The following is a 20,524-nucleotide window of genomic DNA, read 5'->3' on the forward strand; positions in this document are numbered from 1 at the left end:
AAGTGTAGGGGGCAAGAAATGTGATAACTGGGGGCACATAGTAATGACATAATAAGGAGAAAAATAGTTAAAAAAAAAAAAAAAAAAAAAGGAAATTTGGAGCACCAGAAACGTTTTTAAAGTTGGAGTGGGGTTCTGTGGAAGCTGTCAGGCTTTGATCTGTCCTACACATTGTGTGTAAATGTGTGTTTGTGTGTGTCTGGCCTCTGAGTGGGACTGATTCCCAGAGGCCAGGGCTGCAGGATTAACCAGCAGCTCTCTTCTTCTGGCACGTTTTTATTTCTCTTTGTATTTTATAGAATTACAAAGGGAACGTAAAAACTACCAAAAGAGAAAAACATTTCTTATATTCTTATGTAAAACTGAATTGTTAATTTGTGTATCTGAATTAAAGATGTATTATTTGTTGTAGTGTTTGACTTATGGACTGAATCTTAATTGAAATCATTAAAATGATCGAAAATGTGTACTTATCCAAACACTACTCAGGCTTGGAAGCTGTGGTATGATGTTTCTTTTGCCTCTGGAGAAGCTTTATAAAGTCTGAGAAAATAATCCTGTTGTCATTAAAGCTTGTATTACAAATTGGGGTGTGGAGTTTGAAAGACGTATTGGCCAAGCAGGAATGTTAAGGTGATTAATCAAAAAAAGATCCCATTATTTGCATCATGGGAAATTTAGGGTCCAATGTTTGGAATGCGTGGCCAGTGCTAAGAACTAAAATCAAAGACATTTGAATTTTTTTTGATCCCGATTGAAAACCATTTCTTCAGCATCCCCTGACTTCTGGAGTGATAAGAACAAAAGCCTTCTACTGTTTTTGTTGTACATGTTGCATGATGCTTGACAAAAACATGTACAATTGACATGATTTGTTAGGGGCATTCAAAAATGTTAAACATCTACAAATCTTTGAAAAAACCTAAAATGAGCGTGTGATTCTAAATACTGTGACTTGCTGTCTGTGTCAGTCAGGGGCAAATCCAGAGGGTTTTCAGGGTTGGCCTGGGCCACCCTTGAAATGTGATTGACCATCCCAGGTGCCGCTCCAAAATCCTAAAATATGATTGGCTATTTGACTTATCAGACTAAACCCTATTTGGACTGTTGCAATAGGCTGCTAGTAGCTTTCTGTGTTTGACACATTTCCTTCTGTCTGTAATTTAAATAGTGACTGGACATTTATCTTCTTTCTGACTCCTCCAAGAATAAAACAAACAATTATAATACATGTCATGTTTATGTAATATAGTGTGTTGCTACTCCATGCACATACCATCTTAAAGGAATACAGGAAGATGATATCTTTCAGATACATTTATGTAAGTAGTTATTTTAAAGTAATAAGGTCTGAAAAGGATCATAAATCTACAAATCTAATGCTCTGTTTTAATCCTAAAAGAATAACCAGGATCTGGGGCTAAACATAAAGCCATGGCTATAAACCTGTATGCATATCACAAAAAAGTCAGTTCATGAAAATCCTGGATCTGCCCCCGATGGCACTCAATCCAAAACTACTCAGGGTTTAGGTCTTTACAAAACAATTCACAAATATCTAGATTATACATCACATGGTTACATTGGAATAAAAAAAAAAACTATGAAAATGTGTTTTTAACTTTTTTGTGGATTAATACTCATTTGTTAATGTGTTGAATCTTTTTCACTTTCGATCTATGCAAAAGTGGATTCTTGATTCAAATGATTTTCCCTCTAGAAAAGCTTCATAATGTCAGGAACAAAACTGTCTGCATAACAACATCACCAGAATCCAGCATAGATGAAAAACTGCGAAACCTCCTGTACTGTTACTCCGCAAGGGGATGGATACATTTTCCATCAGTTGTGTTTTTATCCACTAACACACACACACACACACACACACACACACACACACACACACACACACACACACACACACACACGTCTGTGTTTCCTGCCTGGTCAGTAGCTCTAACCTTTGCTCTGTTTTAATCAGGTAAAGTAGTGCTTCAGTAATCCACTGTTTGCATCCTTACTGTGGTGATGTAGCTACGTGTGTGTGTGTATGTATGTGTGTGTGTGTGACTGCTAGTCAGACTGAGGTCTTGAAGAGATTGGAGTAGCCTTGGGGTCAAAGATCAGATAAACACAGCTGGCACTCTCCTCCTGGCTGACTTAAAAACGCTGTGTTCTTCTTTTTTTCCCTCCTCTACTCCCTCTTTCTTTATCTCCCCCTCCTTGTCTCTCTGTGTCTGTCCTATTTTGTCTCACTTCTGTCTGGCTTGTGATCTCTCTTTCTTCTGCCGTATCTTCTTTCTCTCACTTACACAACTTTTTTCCTGCCCTCTCCCTCTCTCCTTCCCTAATCCCTTCTTTCTTTTCCCTGTCATCTCTCTCTTCCTAGCCTTTTAACTGCCTTTCTTTTCCTTTTGATACCTCTTTCTCTCCTTTGTCTGCCCTTTATCTTATCTTTCATCATTGTACTTTCTTTGTTCCCTCTTTTTTCTCTCACCTTTAAACGTTTGACTTATTTTCCTCTGTGACTGTCTTTCCTGTGTTCTTTCTTGTTCTAGTCTTTGACACACCTCTGTTACTCTCACTATCTCCAGTCTTGTCTGCTCTGGGAGGAATGCTTCCTCGAAGCATGGATCCATCACATCACCACATTGTTTTCAATAAATCAGTCCCTTCTGTCTCGTTGTGTGTCTTTTTTGTTTCTGCCCTTCTTTTTCATCTCTGACCTTTCCAACGTCCATCTAAACCCTGTAGTCAAACATATGTAGACACCCAAACTTAACTCAAGTTTGTGATTGTTGATCTTGATTTAGAGCTACACACTGCATGTAACAGTATGTTTGCTATTACAATGGCCTCAACTGGAGTGGATTCTACAGTCATTTTGTGAGTGCATACATCAGACATTTTATAGTATAGAGTATCATGCAAAAGATGGTTGGTAAATTCTCTACGAAATTTGGATCCACAAGAGAAGATTATATTAATTTGAAGTCTCATTGTGACCAATCCAAAATTGCAGAAGTGTGAAACACTTTTTCCGTGGAGCACCATCCTGAAACAGGCAATGCAGTTCGTCTGTAATATCTCCATGTGGGGACAGTGTTCTGTTTAAATGGGAGACATGCTTCACAATCTGCTGTTAGTGTTGTTGATGCTATTCTCTTATGTATCTTTGTATGCTGTAACATTGAGCGTTCCTATAAATTTAAACCCAAGGGTCGCTGTCCAAACCAGAAAATAAGCTCCAAATCAAATGTGTCTATTTCCTAATATCGGTTTACTAAAATGTGATTTTCTTAACTGTCTGTATTGCTTCTGCAATAAGGTCAAGAACCCACCAATCATAATAAGTTAGTCTGTAGCTAGACAAGTGACAATTAATGGGCTGGTTGACACTTCAGATGACAGTTAATAAATGTAATGGCTATACCAATGTATAGATTGATGTTTTTGACTCATCAGGATTTATTAGCAGGGTGTAAAAGAGGTAACAACTTTGCAGGGGTCCACCTCCCTCTCCTCACCCTGATGCTGTGGCTGTTGTTTTGAGGCCCAGCTACTGTCTCTACTCTTGATCCAGTGCCAACAACGAGCCTGTTCGGCGGCATTGGAGAGAGCTTTGATGGTTTGCTTAAGGCCCTAACCACAAACTCCCATGTCGTTAAAATGCCTGGGCGTTGATTTGCCCACAAAGCTTCTACAGCTGACCTCCACTGGGCAGACACCAGATTTCCAGCTTGATCAGCATCGGCTGCAGATCTGTGTACTTGAGGCTTTTGTGTTTTATGACCTCCTCCATGGCATCCTCCTAGGGTACGGTTAGCAATACTATGTAAGCAGTATGAAGTGAGGAAAGCCAAAGCACAGGTTGTGGTCTAAGATCTGTTCTGGTGATCTCAACTGGGAAGAACAGTCGCTGGTTCAGAACCACCTCTGACTTCTACCTCCTCAAAAAAAAAACCAAAAAAAACATTGCATCGAAATAACACAGATCTCAAGCTCTGTGATTGGCCTGTTGTGTGTTCTCTAGTGTGAAATCAATGGCTGCAGACAATAAATTATTTCTCAAATCTACTTGCCGGCATGCGAAAATATCAGAAGTGCATTTTCTAATCCATGTCTCTTAGTGACCCAAAAAGTGCAAAAAATCCCCCAAACCTCTTTCTTCTTTGCAATAATTGCAGTATAGTCAACTGCTGCTCCAAATTTTTAACTGTACACAAACTCATTATATTTGTAAGCAAATTATCACAGAGCTAACTAACCAAACTAACCAATGCACAAGTGTCTTTTGCTAATAACAGCATAAGCCACTGAAGCATCATGGTGTAGATTTGACACAGACATAACAAAACTTGAGTTTTACATATTTGCATGCTAACGTTTGTCAGATTTTATTCAAGTCTAAGTAAGACAGATGCGAGTGCTGTTGATTTTCCATGTACATGTTAATAAACCCAAGTATTGGATAAATTCTAAACGATAGGCCAGCGGGGCCCTTCAAAGTAAAATGTTTGATCTGTTAGCTGAACTTTTATACACATACCTGTTTATAGAGACGAATACATCATCTTTAGAATGCAGACAATAAGAGTCAGTATGTTAAAACACTGATGAAAGTTTCAATGTCCTCAGGGTTTTTTCCAGCATACACCAAAGCTTGCTGATAGGTGCTTGGTCAATAGAAACATTTTTGCTGAAAATCTGGACTTCTATGTATAAAAAGTAGACCACGAGAGGACAAGAATGCAAGCCAAATTTCATAGTGGCCCATCCTTTAATTGCTTATATATTTCAATCCTTACAAAAATTGCAGACCAACCAACCAACCTCATTTAAACTTTAGCCATGATGCTAGCATGACTAAAAAAGAATAACAAAGCTTCCAGTTGCTTTGATGTCTTTCAGAGGATATTCCATAAAACACATATTTTCTGATAAGTTCAGTTCCTTTGCCCCTTTCCTAAAATGTTGTATTCCTGCAAAATTAGCCTGAACACCATTCACTACTTTGATTAAAGGCGACACCAGTTCCTGTGAATATTTTTTGTGGAAGTCTAACCTTTTTTTGTGGCTGGCCTTTCTTTAACCCTCAGTCAAGGTTACTCTGACAATGTTCCTCTTATACAACAATACTGTCTTAGTCCCTAAATAAGTAGCTTGTAAATAGACTTACTCTTTCCCCACAGATCCTTATTCTTAAGTTCAGCTCTCATGTTGGTCCATCAAAGTGTTCTTTTGAAGGTTCCCCCTTCAGTTAAGAAGATTATGATGTCAATGCATAAGACATATGTGTGTCTAAGGGATTCAGTGCGTATAGGTGCTTGAGGAATACTTGCTCTTACATTTGTCAGTTCATGTCTGTGAGGGTCTTTGTCATCCGACCTACACTGGGAGTATTTCAGCTCTGGTGTAGTTACGGAAGTGAATCCAGTTATCCCTTCAGGTATCTTCTTCCACCATCCTATCAGACACCTCCTCTAGTTGATGGCTTCAAAATAACATGAGAAAGTGTCTTCTTCGTTTTTGTCATTGTCTCTGACTCCATCCATTAAAGCTCTCCCCTTAAAGTGTCAGAGTTTAACGTTGTACATCCACAAATATCTTGGATAAGCCTCAGCTGGCAGGTGAGATACAGTGTCATGATATTTGTACTGTTTTTACAGCTCAATTGGAGGATCCCAGTGTTTGACAGGTTGATTTTTTTAGACAACAAAGTGGGGTGTGAATCCCTGTTCACATAAGGAAAATCATGTCAGGAGAAGGGAAAGTGGAAATCTCTTTCCTCTCTTGACAAAAAGCACGAGTCTGCACTTGAACAATGTTTGTCTTCCAAGCTGCTCAACAGTCGGCGATGCAAAGTTAAGATATCATTGTCAATGTAGAAGTACAACAAAATACTATTGGGGCAAGCCTATAGATGCCTAATATCAAAAAAATATATATACAAAATACTAAAACCAAATTTACAAATTAGAATATGGATAAATATTGTAACATATGTACAATATGCAATTTAAAAGACAATTGGTTGTGACATGCAGAATGAATATATTGCACTTAGTTTAATTCATGCGAGTAAAAAAACCCCAATACAAAGTGTGTTGTATTATATAAATATGATAGCAAGGGAGGGGGAAAAATTGACACATCCTGAGCTGTAACCTAAAACATAAACCAACATCCTTTGTGTTACTATAGTTGTGTAACTGACTTAAGAACATGTATTGATGTATCGATTTTCATACAGTAGGTGTGCACTTGTTCTTCCTCTGGGCGTATTCATCATATGGTATCAGAACTTGCTATTCTTTTGTCAGCTCTCCAAACCTTACTTTTGTTTTGAAAGCATACAGGACGTGCCAACTTGATTATGTTTTATGTTTTCTCTTGTACCTTGTATTTGTTCCTGCCAAAGGGTATTTTCCGGATACACATTTTACTCTTTTGTCTCCTTGTCTTGGCTGCTTCTCAGGTCTGATTGCATTGTCTTATGCAGATGTCAACGCTACACATGGAATAATTCATGCTTCACCCCTCCCCTTCTTACAGCTACAACTAGCTTTACACCTCCATGACTGATTGTCTCCAACCAGCTCTACCTGCTTAATATGAAGACTGGCCGACTGCAAGGTAGGCTGGGACACTCACATTGCATGCAAAGGAGTTGGTTGGCTTCTGACAAGAGGCCACAGCTGCCAAATGAGAGACAGCTTCATCATTGTCTTCATGTTACAGATGGATGGCAGCGTTGACAGACAGGCAGAATAAATTGGCAGGCATATCAAGGACAGACAAGCTTACATTTCAGGACTTTTATTTTTTCTCTTTGCTTGTTCTTTCAGTGTCTAAGTGCATTTTTATTCAAATACAGAGGACAAGAGACCGTTGGCAGAGTGTGCATATTTGGTTAAGGTGATTTAATGCAAAGCATCTGTATGTATCAGTTACCTGTTGTCTACTCTCTTGCTTAAAGACAACCAAGTGAGTTTATATTTTTTGGTAACCCTGGCATCCCTTAACCTAAAACCTCAAACCTGATGTGATGACTCATTAAAATGTTTTTATGTCTAAATTGTTTTATTCAACTCATGTAAGATCCCCACTTTAGCTGACACATCCACAGACATCATTCTCTCATGGCGTCTGTTATGGTTTTCTCATGCTTTTTTAAAAAAGCTGTTTCAGATGGCCCTCGTGCAGACAATTCAGGATGCTGCTTGTGTGTTTGTTTTGTCCTCATTGGCTGCATGTTAAGTTATGTTGGACCGTCATTGCTTTTCCTGACATTTGAGGGGTCAAATAAAGGGTGACTGCTGGGTATAAACGTGATAACCTAAAAAAGCTATATACACAGTTATAGACGCAAACTACTTTCAATAATTTTTCGGAAACACACTGTACATGTAACAGCTTTTTCACATTTTATATGAAAAGTCCAATCTTTTTCTTGATTTATATTTTAATTTGTATTTATTTTGACCCAATATATTAATTTCATTAACAGTTACTTAAATCCAAATTTCTAATCTAATTTGATAGAAATAGAACCATGAATTCTTAAACGCAATTCTCTCAGAAGATTTTAACGATGTAGAAAACAGACAAACTGCTAGAAAACTTTTTTTTATTTTTTTATTTTTTTTACAATTTTTGATATTTCACATGCAGACTCATTTGTTTACGAACCAGATGTTCCATTACATTTTTGTTTTCCATCCGGGTTTTAGCCAAACACCTTTGGTGGTGAATTACAGTCCAAATCTCACAGGGATCCTCATGGTACTCTGGGAGAAAGGGGCAAGCAGTATATTAAGTCCAATTTCCATAAGCCCAGCCCAAGATAAGACGTTTGATGGTGCTTTAAGTAAAACCTGAAGGTATGGAGGCCAGAGTGGAGCCAGAGAGATCAGGAAGATATATGGTGACATCAAAGCTTGCTTTGCACCCCACAAAACCTCTGTAGATTCAGAAAGAATCCAGCTGATGCAGAAGTAAAATATGTTTCTGCTCTTTTTGCACGTGTGTTTTGGTGGTATGGACATTTGAATGTGTGAATTATTTTTGATGAATACAGTCAAAAAAAGTAAATTAAAGCATGTTGACTAGATGTTCGTGTTTTGATCCTTTAAACTTAAAGTGCATATATTTAAATAAATGTCTTTTCAATTTCGCTTTAGGTTGTTTAATTCAAATAGATCGATAAACTTTAGTGTCTGTCCCAACAGTGAAAGAAATTCACCTTTGACAAAGCTAAAGTAATCAACACAACTTAAAAACACATTTAAAAAACATAACACAAACAGACATCAGTGTGTTTATTTCATAGATACATTAAAGATTTTAAATCCTTCATCATGTCCATCAATCCATCATATCAGTTCCTGCAAGTACAGTAGACAAAGATATTTAAAGTGCTGCTTGGAGGTGATTTTGTGGCATCTTCCTTTGTAAGAGTCAAGTAGCAGATTTTAAAAACTGCAAGTCTCTTTGAGGACACAGAGTCCACTTATTCATCAGCGTTCATGCAATGGACAGTTGTGATGACCACATGTTGTGATCCTAGTTATTGCCAAAACAATAGACTTGCATGAACTTACATCAAGCTAAAGAAAATAAGACAGTGAATAATCACATTCCCAACAAATACATTTAATTGCATTTTAGAAACTGAAACGAAAAACTCAACAAACCAGGTATTCAGTTCAGCACAAATCATAATTTGAAATAAGGCCTAATCAGAAATCGCAATGTCTTTTGTGACTTTTAATCCCTAATTTATTTTCTCAGTGAGGAATTACCAGCAGTATTTAATTTCCTAAAGTACCAAAGTATTTTTCCATCTCTGTACATTGCACATATTATGCTACACACATGCACACACGTCAAGATTAATGAAATATGTCTGCATGACTTTGGTTAATTACTTAGTTAATTTCTAATGAAAGTAAACAGAGAGGGGGAAACTGTTCAGCTGCACTTGTCAAACCTGGAAAGCAGAAATGAATAAAAACAAAAGGTTCAGGAGAGGTCTCAGAAAAACTACACAGAATTTCAGTGTTTAGTAAAAACCTCTCTAAAGACTCAGCCTCTGCATCATATAATGACCTTTAAAATGAAACATTTAAAAGTTTAAAAATATTTTCTTTAATTAAAATTTCCTTTGCACTCATTTTCTTTGCCTTATGAGACATAGAGGTCACATCAGGTCTAAATGGGTGAAGAACTCATTTGATTATTTGTGCCAACACTGGATATTTTCGGGCTGTTGGAGATGGTGACTGCAAGACTGCAAGTAATCACGGGTCACAAATATAATCAAGACTGACTCTTTACCTGTATCATCAGCTCTCTTTCTTTGTGTGTTCTCTTTCCTTTGATAGGCCGCTCTATATCCTGGGAGAGTTTGTGTAGCTTAAGTTGCCTTTCTCTTCTACAGAGAAATGTCAACACTGTTGATGATAGTATTGAAACTGCATATTTATATATAATGAATCACTAAGTCAAGAGAATATATTTTGAGTTGATTTAAGCAGTGGCTTGATAAAAATACTTACTTTTCTTGAAGTCCTTAAACGTTAAAATGTTTAAATGCAACAAATATTTTATAATATGAAATAAAAAAGAACTGTGTTCATTTGAAATAATGAATTGTAAACCTTTTTTTAAACCTCTTCACTGAATGTAACTCCATACTAGAATTTAGGATTTTCAGTGGATACTTTAATACAATTTTTGTAATGTGGTTACCAACATTTAGGACATGATCTTATTCATGGCAGCTCTGTCTTTATAAGTAACTTTTCACAACATGGAGGCACATGATACATCTGTTTCTGTAAAGTAACTCTTAAAGATGAGACACATCACCTATTTAATTACATAGACATATTATAGTATATACATACCAAATGACCTATGAAACATTTCACTACACACTGTTCTTGTTCTGCGTGTTATTTTTTAAACAAATGCAGAGATGTTGTGACAGAATAATTGTGGAGTAAATCCAGGGAGGATACAGGGGTGACAGCGATACCATTGTTTTGACAGCATTTTAAGGTTAAGCCCCCCCCCCTGAATTATTCAGATGTAGCTACTGAAGTCATTGCACAAAAAAACCATATGAGCCTTTTGTAAGGGTTGGCCAAAGCGACGAGAAAAAAAAAAAATATATATATATATATGTAGCGAAACAAAGAATTCAAGGAAAACTACACAAAAAACATGGAGCCTGAAAGAGGTAGAGATGTCACAGAACATTTGGAAAAAATAGAAAATGGGACACTGGAAGGGGAGACTCAGAGTGAGTAACTGGTAAAGAGCGAGGATTTATAAATGACTTACAGTAAGTCCTAGCTCTCTCACTTTGCCATCTTAGCCTAATGCTGACACCTAAGTGGCCCTCATTAGTCTGTTAGGAGCCACCACGGTCAGCATGTGAGTGGGGGGGGGGGGGGGGGCCGAATACACGAGAGGAGGGGATGCGATGGGGGTTAAAGTGGGGATTGGCTGGATTTGGTGTAGCTGACGGCAGACAACGTAATCTTGTGTGTCTGCTGCTTGAGATTCGAGCTGGTTACTCACCTATATGCAGAGATTTGTTTCCAGACCTGGAGATGGTGCATGTTTGAATATGTTTACTGCATCTGTGCAGCCAAATTGGCACAGGACAGAGACTGAGTGTGTGGTGGAAGAAAGAGTTTGCATCTGTGTCCCTATTGACTCTTACTTACTTCCTCGAGGAAGGTTTTGGTTTCTTCACTTCTTAGTTTGAGGTTCTGTCTGTGTGATCAAACCAAAGACAGAAGGAATAATGGACATAGCCACATTAGCAGTGACATTAGCGTTTTGTTTCTCTCCAGTATGTTTGCCATCATTTCAGCCAAAACAGGCCGCCCCCAAGTTGCTCTTTTTCTGACCAAGGAGAATATATTTGGTTAGAAGAATGATATTATCATGATATCCTTTCATAATCTGTTGAGGGGAAATTCAGTTCTACTCTCTGTTTGTTAAGACATGCTACACACACAGGCTGAAACACAATTTTTCTGGTGCCAGAAGTTACCATGGGGAAAGAAGGAGGTGCTGGAGAGGAGCGCCGAGTTTGCAAACACAAATTATCAAGGTGACTCATTTATTAGCTACTGAATGAGCTAATAAACTCTTGTGTTTCCCACAGAGGGAGATTCTAATAATGGGGTTGGCGGACCACAGCTTTGTTTTTTATCAAACTCAATAAACTCTGTGAGCTATTCTCTAGGGAAAAACCAACAACAACAATCCTGACTCCTGTGCACTGGTCCCACAAAAAGTAAGTGCAGGATAAACACCAAACGAGCTAACAACCCAGATGTAATGAGCTCAATATACCTGCTAAGCGTGTTCAAAAGTATCAAAACAATACCAGAATATCAGTCATAAAATAAGAAGAAGCAGAGACCTCTTGGATGACCACTCAGTGCCATAAACAACCCAGAAGGTAAATGTAGATAACAAGAACAATCCCCCCAAAAAGCAACAACAAAACAAACAGTCCCAAGGTTAAGTTTATGAAATTATCTGTGTGGATATTTGAGATAGCAACACCCACCTGTCACCCAAGGTGACCATACCCCTATTGATGCATTATTTAAGATTTCATATAGATGTCAACAAGCGAGTTAACTCAGAACACCCTCCAAAACAGTTTCAATGAATAGAAAATGAGATTTGCAAACTACATTTTTTTAGATATGCTGCAAAAATGTGTTATATGAAACCTATAGCCAAATGCTCTTGTTTTAACACTTGAGGTACTGCTTTCTTTTACACTTTCATATTGGGTATATCTTTCAAAACCGAAGTAGTTGATTGTTTTAAAGCAGTAGATGCTAACACACAGCCCCCCCCCCCACACACACACACATTAACACGCAGTGCAGACAACAGCCTGAGCTTACACCTGTAAATGTGCCTCACTGTTGTAATCCTGTGAGCCTCCACAATACACCACTACAAAGGGCATTTATGATGGGGTATTATTGCAGTATACTAAATATCACCCACCCTTAGAAGTGCCTGAAATGATGATATATTAACACCGCTTCCCAAACGGCAACTGTTCCAACACTGAGCTGCCTTTTAGTTTGTAATTAGATGATGTATTTCAGGATGAATTGCTCGATGAAACTATGCCGTGATTATGGTTCTTTGTTAAGACAGTTTTAAAGTATAATTCATGTTTAGGCTTTTTATGATTTAGTTTGATCACACATTGTCATAAGGTAATGATTTACTTTTGAAAACTACATAAGAAAAAGTAAAATAATGATGCCAGTATTACACTATAATGCTTGCTAATAATGTCTCTAAGCTTTTTTAAAATAACAGGTTTCAACATGATGATTATTATAATCACTGATAATGAAGTAATTACAGGGGTAGCTCACATGGCCAGAACCCAACTAGCAGCCAAAAGTTTTAAGCTTGCTTCCATGCTACCTAAATATTAAGCTTTATGGTGCATAGCAAATAGTTTGATTCAGAGAGTTCAGAAAATTCCTCTGAGAAACAATAACTGGTGTTGATTTATGCGTTACAAAGTACCAGCAATTATTTTCAAGCCCAAACCTTAATGACATCAGCGTGTCCTGGTATCAACTCCATGTTCACTGCTTTTTTCACTATAGCTTCTGTAATTCCATAAAATCCCATCTTGAGCCTTTCCTTTATTGTCTTTGAAAAAACATGTATTACGTTTGCTCATATGAACATTTCTGGAATCTGCTTTATTGCTCAAGTACTTGGACACATTCAATGAACTATTCATTTAAAAAATCCAATAAGCAGAACCCTGGATGGTTTTTTAAAGTATTTTATTCTTTAACCATCAAGATCTTATATTCACTGTTTTTTTTAAACTCTCTGTCTTTCTGTCCTGTGCTTACAGCCATGACTGAAAGAGCAACAACAATCAGACATATGGAGGAGACCACAATACACATTCAAGCAACATTTTGCTTGTCAGATTTTTTTTTGTTTCAAATAAGGTCACCCTGTTTCTGTTATGTGTATCTACAACCTTCATTTTGTTTGAGTTATTTCCTGTTTCCCAGTTTCAACATATATTACCGTTGTGATCACCAGCATTTTCTCCTTCCATTGGTTGACTTGCGTACCTCAGGTTGTTTGACATGCTCAGTGCTATAAATGAAGTAAATGATATGATGTTGCAAAACTTGGCAAAAACGTGTTTGCTCGTCAAGCTCTAAACGCAGAGAACATACCTTTTAGACAAGGTCACACATATTTAATATACTGTACGTTTGTGAACATTTGGTGAACTGACACTTAGTATCAATTAATTTAAAAAAAGCTTGCTTGATGGACCTCACTTCCCACACCCAATAATCTGAAAGACAACCAACAACAGCATTTACAACAGACAACAAGTTTACATTCATTGAAAAGACTCCCACAAAAAAGTAAGAAGAAGTTTAATTAAAACAACATCAACCATCTAATTTTGTATCACCAGCAACAACACAACTTGTTGCAATGATAACTTCCCCTTCTATGTAGTATAAGGTCAGCGACTTCCAATGGTGGCTAAATCCTAGTTACACAAACACAATAGAGACTTCAGTCAGTGACATCACTGCCTTGAGTCAAATGTTTCTCTGGTTTGTCACGCAGTCACACTGACACACCACAGTCATAGAGGTAGAAGGGCATCTGCATTCAAAGAAATGGACCTAAAATACACACATGCCTGCACACAAACTTTTTTTCTCTCTGGGGCACAATTGGAGTGTCAAAGTGTCAGAGCAGCAGTTTGAATAGCTGTAGTAATAACAGTTAAGGCAGGGCATCAGCGAGACGCAACACTGACACTCTTAACCTTCCTCCATCAACACGCATGCACTGCCTCGCTGACAGGGCAACAATTCTCTCATGGCGCTAGTCTAAACAAAGTTCACTGTTCACACACTGCAGAGGCCGAAAGAGCTCTCCTCGACAAAGCTTTATTTTGTATCCGGACAAAACAGCATAATAAAAAAAATGTTCTCGTGAAACTGAAAGATTCCAGAATCAAAGGGGAAAGCCCTTATTTCCTAAATTGATTTCGCCTGTTAAGTTTACCTCCATCATGAAGGGAAGGAGGTAAAGAATGAAGTTTACAAAATGAAGCCCTAAGAAGGTTTGGACAGGGATGGTGAAGAGGCTACAACTCAATAATAATAAAGATTTCTAAGATAGTTGGCAATTTTCAACTCGAATGTAGCTCTAGTTTTACTTGAACTGGGATTTATGTTTTATGACAGTCAAGTAGACATTTAATAAGCTTCCCTTTTATCACTCCTTCAAAACTGATGGGATCACTATTTACAGACTCTGCATATAAATGCATGAACAAATCTGTATGCTCAAAACTGGATTTAGGAATTAGAAAAGTTACAGTTTGTGTTGGAGAATGAAGAGTTTTATCTACTAGTGTTTAAGGTTGCTTTGGTTGGTTGGAGAGCCAAAGACGAGGAACACAGTTCATTGTAATGCAGCCCTGAAATCCATCTGCAGTCATCTAACAGCGATTTAGCTTTGATTAAGTTCTATAATTAGGTATCTTATTCTGCATCTAACGATCCACTCTTTCACGTCATTTTTGAATATTAATGCCATTCCTGCTTCTGGAGTTGCTAGTCTGTAGACAAGGATGGCAATGCCCAACAAAAAAAGAAGAAGAAGGAAGAAGAATGATGATGAAATGTAATTATTATTGTATATATATTATTATATATTATATACATATTATTGTAATAAAATTAAACTTAACCTTGAATGATATAAACAAAAGCTTCTTTGGAGCACTGCAAATCACTTGTCTGATAATGGCGTTATGGCAGCAATGACAGAAATTACCAATACCTATAAAGATATAACAAATGTCTTTTGTCATGTTCTTATTTGTTTTTGTAGGTCATATAGGTATTAGCTTTCAGTCTGTTTAAGAACAAGTAAAAAAACCTCCTAGAAGTATGTTTAAAAGTAGAAAATGTTCCTTTATATTGTTTTTCGTCTTGCACATCAATTAACCAGTCAATCAATCTTTATTATGTATAGTTGAAATTCATAACAAATCTTATCTCAAGACGCTTTACAAAAAGCAGATAAAGGACCTTACGCTTTGTCTATAATTATTACAAAGGAGACGGTAAAAAGACCATGCTTATTCTTATGTTACAATGCATCCCATCACTTTGTCTGAGGTTGTGTCACGTTTAGTCTTTTCAATCCACGTTTAGGTTTTGCCTTAATCAGCCTCCATATTGTTTCGTAGCCCTCGACAAGTGAAAACAAAGCTAGCTCCAAATAAAAACCCTTTTGAAGAAATCTGCCCCAAAGGTGTCCCGCATAATTTCCACTCTAAAAGATTCAGGGATATTTTACACCCTCATTGTGTTTACACAAGTGGTTGTAAATGTAGCATACTGGTGAATGTTTAATGAATTTTGATCCCTCTGGTGAGCTGCACGTGGTAAACTACACGTTGCAAGGATGTAATGAGGGACAATGATAGCCCGGACAAGTCAGAAGAAGGTAATGAGGGCTGGAGGGGTTTGGAAAGCTTTGTGCAAAGATTTGGCAACGCTAAGATGGGTGTGTTCATGTATTTATTTTTGAAAGAGCTCCAAATTAAAACTACAGCATGTGGGAATATCACAGTGAATTGAAGGGTGTATATTAGTTAGTTGCAGTCATATCAAAGCGAAAAAGAATTTACAATATATCATTTACGGTGCTCTTTTTCTAGATCCGCATTTGTGAAAAGCAAGTTTACAAGCAGTTCTTTCACTTTACCAATCCAACAGATGGAAGGGTAATGATGTGTTTTGGATTATCATGTAATGGTTTCATTTTATGGTTTGTTAAATTTCATTTTTAGCAGTTTGCTTTAATAACGGCACAGTGACTCAATCAATCAATCAATCAATCAATCAATCAACAGATAACAGACAGGTTCATTTAACAGTAGTTCATTTTGGTTACATGTAGACAGAAGAAAGAGGAAGATGGAAGACAATAAAATCATTACTTTCAGAAATGAGTACCTTGTGCCAAATGATTGATTTGTTGAGTCCGCTGTTGTTACATTACAAGCTGTAACCACAGAACATAATAACAGGCCGACTGTAAATGATCACTTGTGTGAGGGTTGCATCTTCCTTTTTTCAGTGCACCGTTGAACTCTTTGTCCATGTTGGCCACAGCTGAGGTTCAACGTCTCTTTTGAAACACTGAAATCATTTTAGCAAATTCATTTAAAATTAAAATAAATGTTAGGATTTAATGTCACCTTAAATCGAAGGATTTGTTTTTAATTAAAGTTATGACCAACTTGGTTAGAAGTATACAGTGATCTTTAACAGTGTATTTAAAGGGTAATATAAGTCACCATCATGGCCAGTATTAGTGTTCCTCTTTTGGAGAGAGAATTTGGTTTTAACGAACAGTACCTCTGAGAAAACGCTTCCTGTGGAACAACAGAGCTGATTTTGATCTCATTCTTGTAGAGGTTAAGTGAAAGAGGTGAAGGACAGTGTAATTATCACCACGTTAGTTTTCCCTCCAGTCTTCCTCGCTGTCTCTCTCACTGTCTGTGTTTCCTTTCTAAGCATGACAGAAGGCCCTGCAGGCTGACCTGTCAATCTGTGCTGTCACAGTAACACGCACTTGAGCACACACACACACACACACACACACACACACACACACACACACACACACACACACACACACACACACACACACACGGACCATTGATCAGACATGTAAATGCTGCAATAAAACTAAAAAGAGAGCAGCCGTCAAACAGTGTAAATAAAATAAAGCCACTTGCACTGGAGGGTATGATAGTTAAGTTTTTTCACTTTTTGTTGTGTTAAAATTATGCCAACAGAACATGCATGTGAAAAGAAAGTAGCACGTGGCTTTGAAGTTCTTCTTATGTGAAACAACGAATATATCAACACACCCAAATGACTCATTGGGATTTGGCCATTTGTGAATTGTTAACAATCTTTTGTCAAATGCTGCCTGAGGTGCAAACCTGACAGGAAATTAAATGTTCTTAGAAAGAGTGAGAAGCCTGCCCAGCTTTACGAAGGGGTTCACAGTTCTCCGGTCTGCAAGGCGCCACAAATGTATCACGTCAAAGAGGAAAATCTGAATGTAAAGAGGGAGGAGATGGATTCACTGATGCTGTGACACATCACAAACTAAAAGTTTGAACCAATTAACACATCATTTGGACTGTCCAAGGTGGTTTGATTTGATGGGAGGAGCAGAAAGGGCAAGACTGTTCAAGCATGTGGCATGAAGTCATCTTTGAGGAGGCTTCGTTGTATGTGAACATTTTCCAAGTATTCAAAGTTTCTATATCAGGGATTCTTTTCCGTGCACGTTGATGCAATATTGCATGAACAATGTGGTTATTATTTTTGATAGCTCTGCTGCCATTGAGCAGCCAGTTCAACCTGTATGGGCATGATGATGCTTGATTGAGCTCCAGTGAACAGATACAGGTGATCACAGGTAGAGTCAGCAATTACATTACTGTAGTGTTGATCAGTTATGCCTTATATGTTTTTTTGTCTTTTTAAAGGTGCATGCAAAATGAAAAAACGGTTAAGTCTTACGGTGTAAGTCTTTGTTCTTATTTAAAAGAGTACAAGGAACATCTCATTTAACAGACGTGTAAAACGGCACACTCAGGGTTTATCTCCAGACGACATCAATCCTTGAAGATGGTATGGTGGTACAGCAGTGATTTGCACAACTGCCTCACAGCAAGAAAGTTTGCATGTAGTTTGCATGTAGTTTGCATGTTCTCCTCTTTCACATGACTGCACGTTTTCTGCAGGTATTTGTTTAAAGACATGCTTGCTGGTTAATTGGTCCTGCCTAAATTTCCAAGCGGAACAGATAATGCATGGGTATACAGTATTTCTTGAATGTTAAATATTAATTTCCAAACAATGCTTCTTTTGTCACCTAATGTCTTATCTTTTTTGTCGTCATCGTCATACAACATTTCTTTAAAACATTCAAAGCTTCCCCTTTGAATAACAATGAAATTAGGCCTTTTCCCTCTTATCCCCAAATTGTCTTCGTTTTAGCCCCAGAGTTTTGAGATAATTGTAGACATCAGCTAAAAAAAAATCAATGAACAAAATTGATTGATTTATTGATAGAACTTAATGGTCTGAAATGTGTCTTGTATCACAGCAGCCCTAAAAGATACAACACATCTGATACAACATTCAAACACCATACAAATGTTCAGAGGCCTTAAATGAGCTTTGATCTGGGATTCAACTCTGTATCTATTTAAAGATTGACTGGTGAACATAAGAGTGTTTCAGTCCAACCTTATTAAAACGTGCTACCTTGTATCTCCGGTTTGATGGTAAGCTATGACTTCCTTGAAGGCAAATCATCCGCCTAAACAGGTAAGATGTACTGCTGAAGATAGTGTGCAAAGGGTAACCTATTGATGTTGTCTATTTCCTAAAACGTGACTTACCCGGTTGGTTGAGAGATCACGCTTCAAAACTGATCTCCGTGACCTATCGTCAATATAAACACACACTCCCTGAACAGTCATGCAGGTTCTCCACTGGTAAAACCTGCTCGAGTTTTCTGTATGTGACATGGACAGTAGGCTGTCAGCTATTTACAAGGACTTCATCTGCACTTTGTCAGACAGACAGATCCTCATAATAACCCCTCTCAAATATCAACCCCCTTTTTTTACATAACAGAGTGGAGCTCCTACACAGCTGTATACTGAGTAGAAGTTGAATTGATTTTGAAGCTAACTTTATTTAATCACATTAGGTGTACTTTATTTAGAGGTACAGAAATTTTAAAATGAAATCAAGGTAGACTACTTTGTGTCCTCTGGTTCCTGTAAAAGACCTGAGTTACCCCAGAACGTAATTTTTTTTTTTATTGGTGACCTAGATATTTGTATTTATAGTTGACACTTCTTGTTTGTGTATAAAATGTCCCAGTATATCTAGGCTCTGAAAAAAAGTGATAGTCTAATGATAAAGCTCTGTCTTTTCAACATGCAGGTTTATTGAGGAACATTTTTATTTATATAAAAAGTGTTTCTTTGAAACACTATGCTCTCTTACCCTACCACAACCCATGTGTGGGGTCGGGAGGCAATCCTGTCACAGAGTCGGCAGCACTTATATGACATTAAAGCTGTAATAAATCCTGATTATAAGATCATGATCTATTAAATTTGTCTAGGAGTTCCACAAGGTTCAGTGCTCAACCCCAAACCATTCAAATTACACTGTATGTGAGCAGCAATGAGGGAGCAGTTTTCAATTTCCATTTTTATGCAGATGATATCAATTTCTACTTATCAATGAAGCCATATCAAACTAATTAGTATACTTAATGAAGAATGTATTATCTACCTAATAAACATACATGGATGCCAAACAATTTAACCTCATATCATAACAAATCAATCAGACGTTTTTCAATCAAGACATTGCAGTAGAACAACAGTAGCTTCTTTTAATGTAAGATTGATTGATTTTATGTCAAATGCTAAGAGATACAAAATCCATAGTTGTCAGATCGAAGAGCTATTTCAGTTAAATACAAAAACACAAAGAATGATTTTGGCGTGTGTTGGGGCGAACCATAAGCCACCAAACAAACTCTCCCATGTCGTACGTTCAGCTCCACTGGATGTGCATGTGGTGCAGGTTTATCCATCTGTCATTACAACTCTTAGAGCTTCACAACTTTAATGATTGAATAATTTGTGCCAAGTATTCCCAATGAAGGTCAGCCATGTCATGCAAACTTTGTTTATTGATGTAAATACTGTGATGTTGCTTTTCTTAGGACTTTGACGTGTCACTCTTGCTTTTAGATTGAATGGAGGAGAAGGACAGATCTTTTTTCTTTTTTTTTCTGGGAATACATTTCCCTATCAAAATTACTCGCTAAACATTTATATTTTAAATTGCTATGCTGCTAGCTTCACAACACCTCTGCATAAAGAGAGATCACTCTTGGTGCTGTGACACACTTAGATAAATTTGACCTCCTTTAAATCCATTAGACAGAATTTTTTTTGTGTTCGTTACCTTCCTAAAATTAGCTCAGCTCATTATCATTAATCATAACTTTACCAGGTGTGTATAATTGTCACTTAAGTGTTACAGAAAAACCTTCCTATCCCATTCACAAGGTGAGATAAAGGCCAGGTTATGACTTACTAACACATTTTATTACTTTCAAATATCCCTGTCATGTCATATTGTGGCTCTATAATCTTCACACATAGAGATTGTCAATCAATAGTAATTCAAGGATAATAGCCTGAGGCCAAATAGACATTAAACACCATGTGGTGACAGCTTAAACCAAGTAGAATCTGCACTTGTGGATTTTCACATATCAAAACATTACAGTCAGGGGCGGGGCTGCCTAAGTTTGTTTTTGATCA

Source organism: Symphodus melops, assembly GCF_947650265.1.
Source record: "Symphodus melops genome assembly, chromosome: 11".
NCBI lineage: Eukaryota > Metazoa > Chordata > Actinopteri > Labriformes > Labridae > Symphodus > Symphodus melops.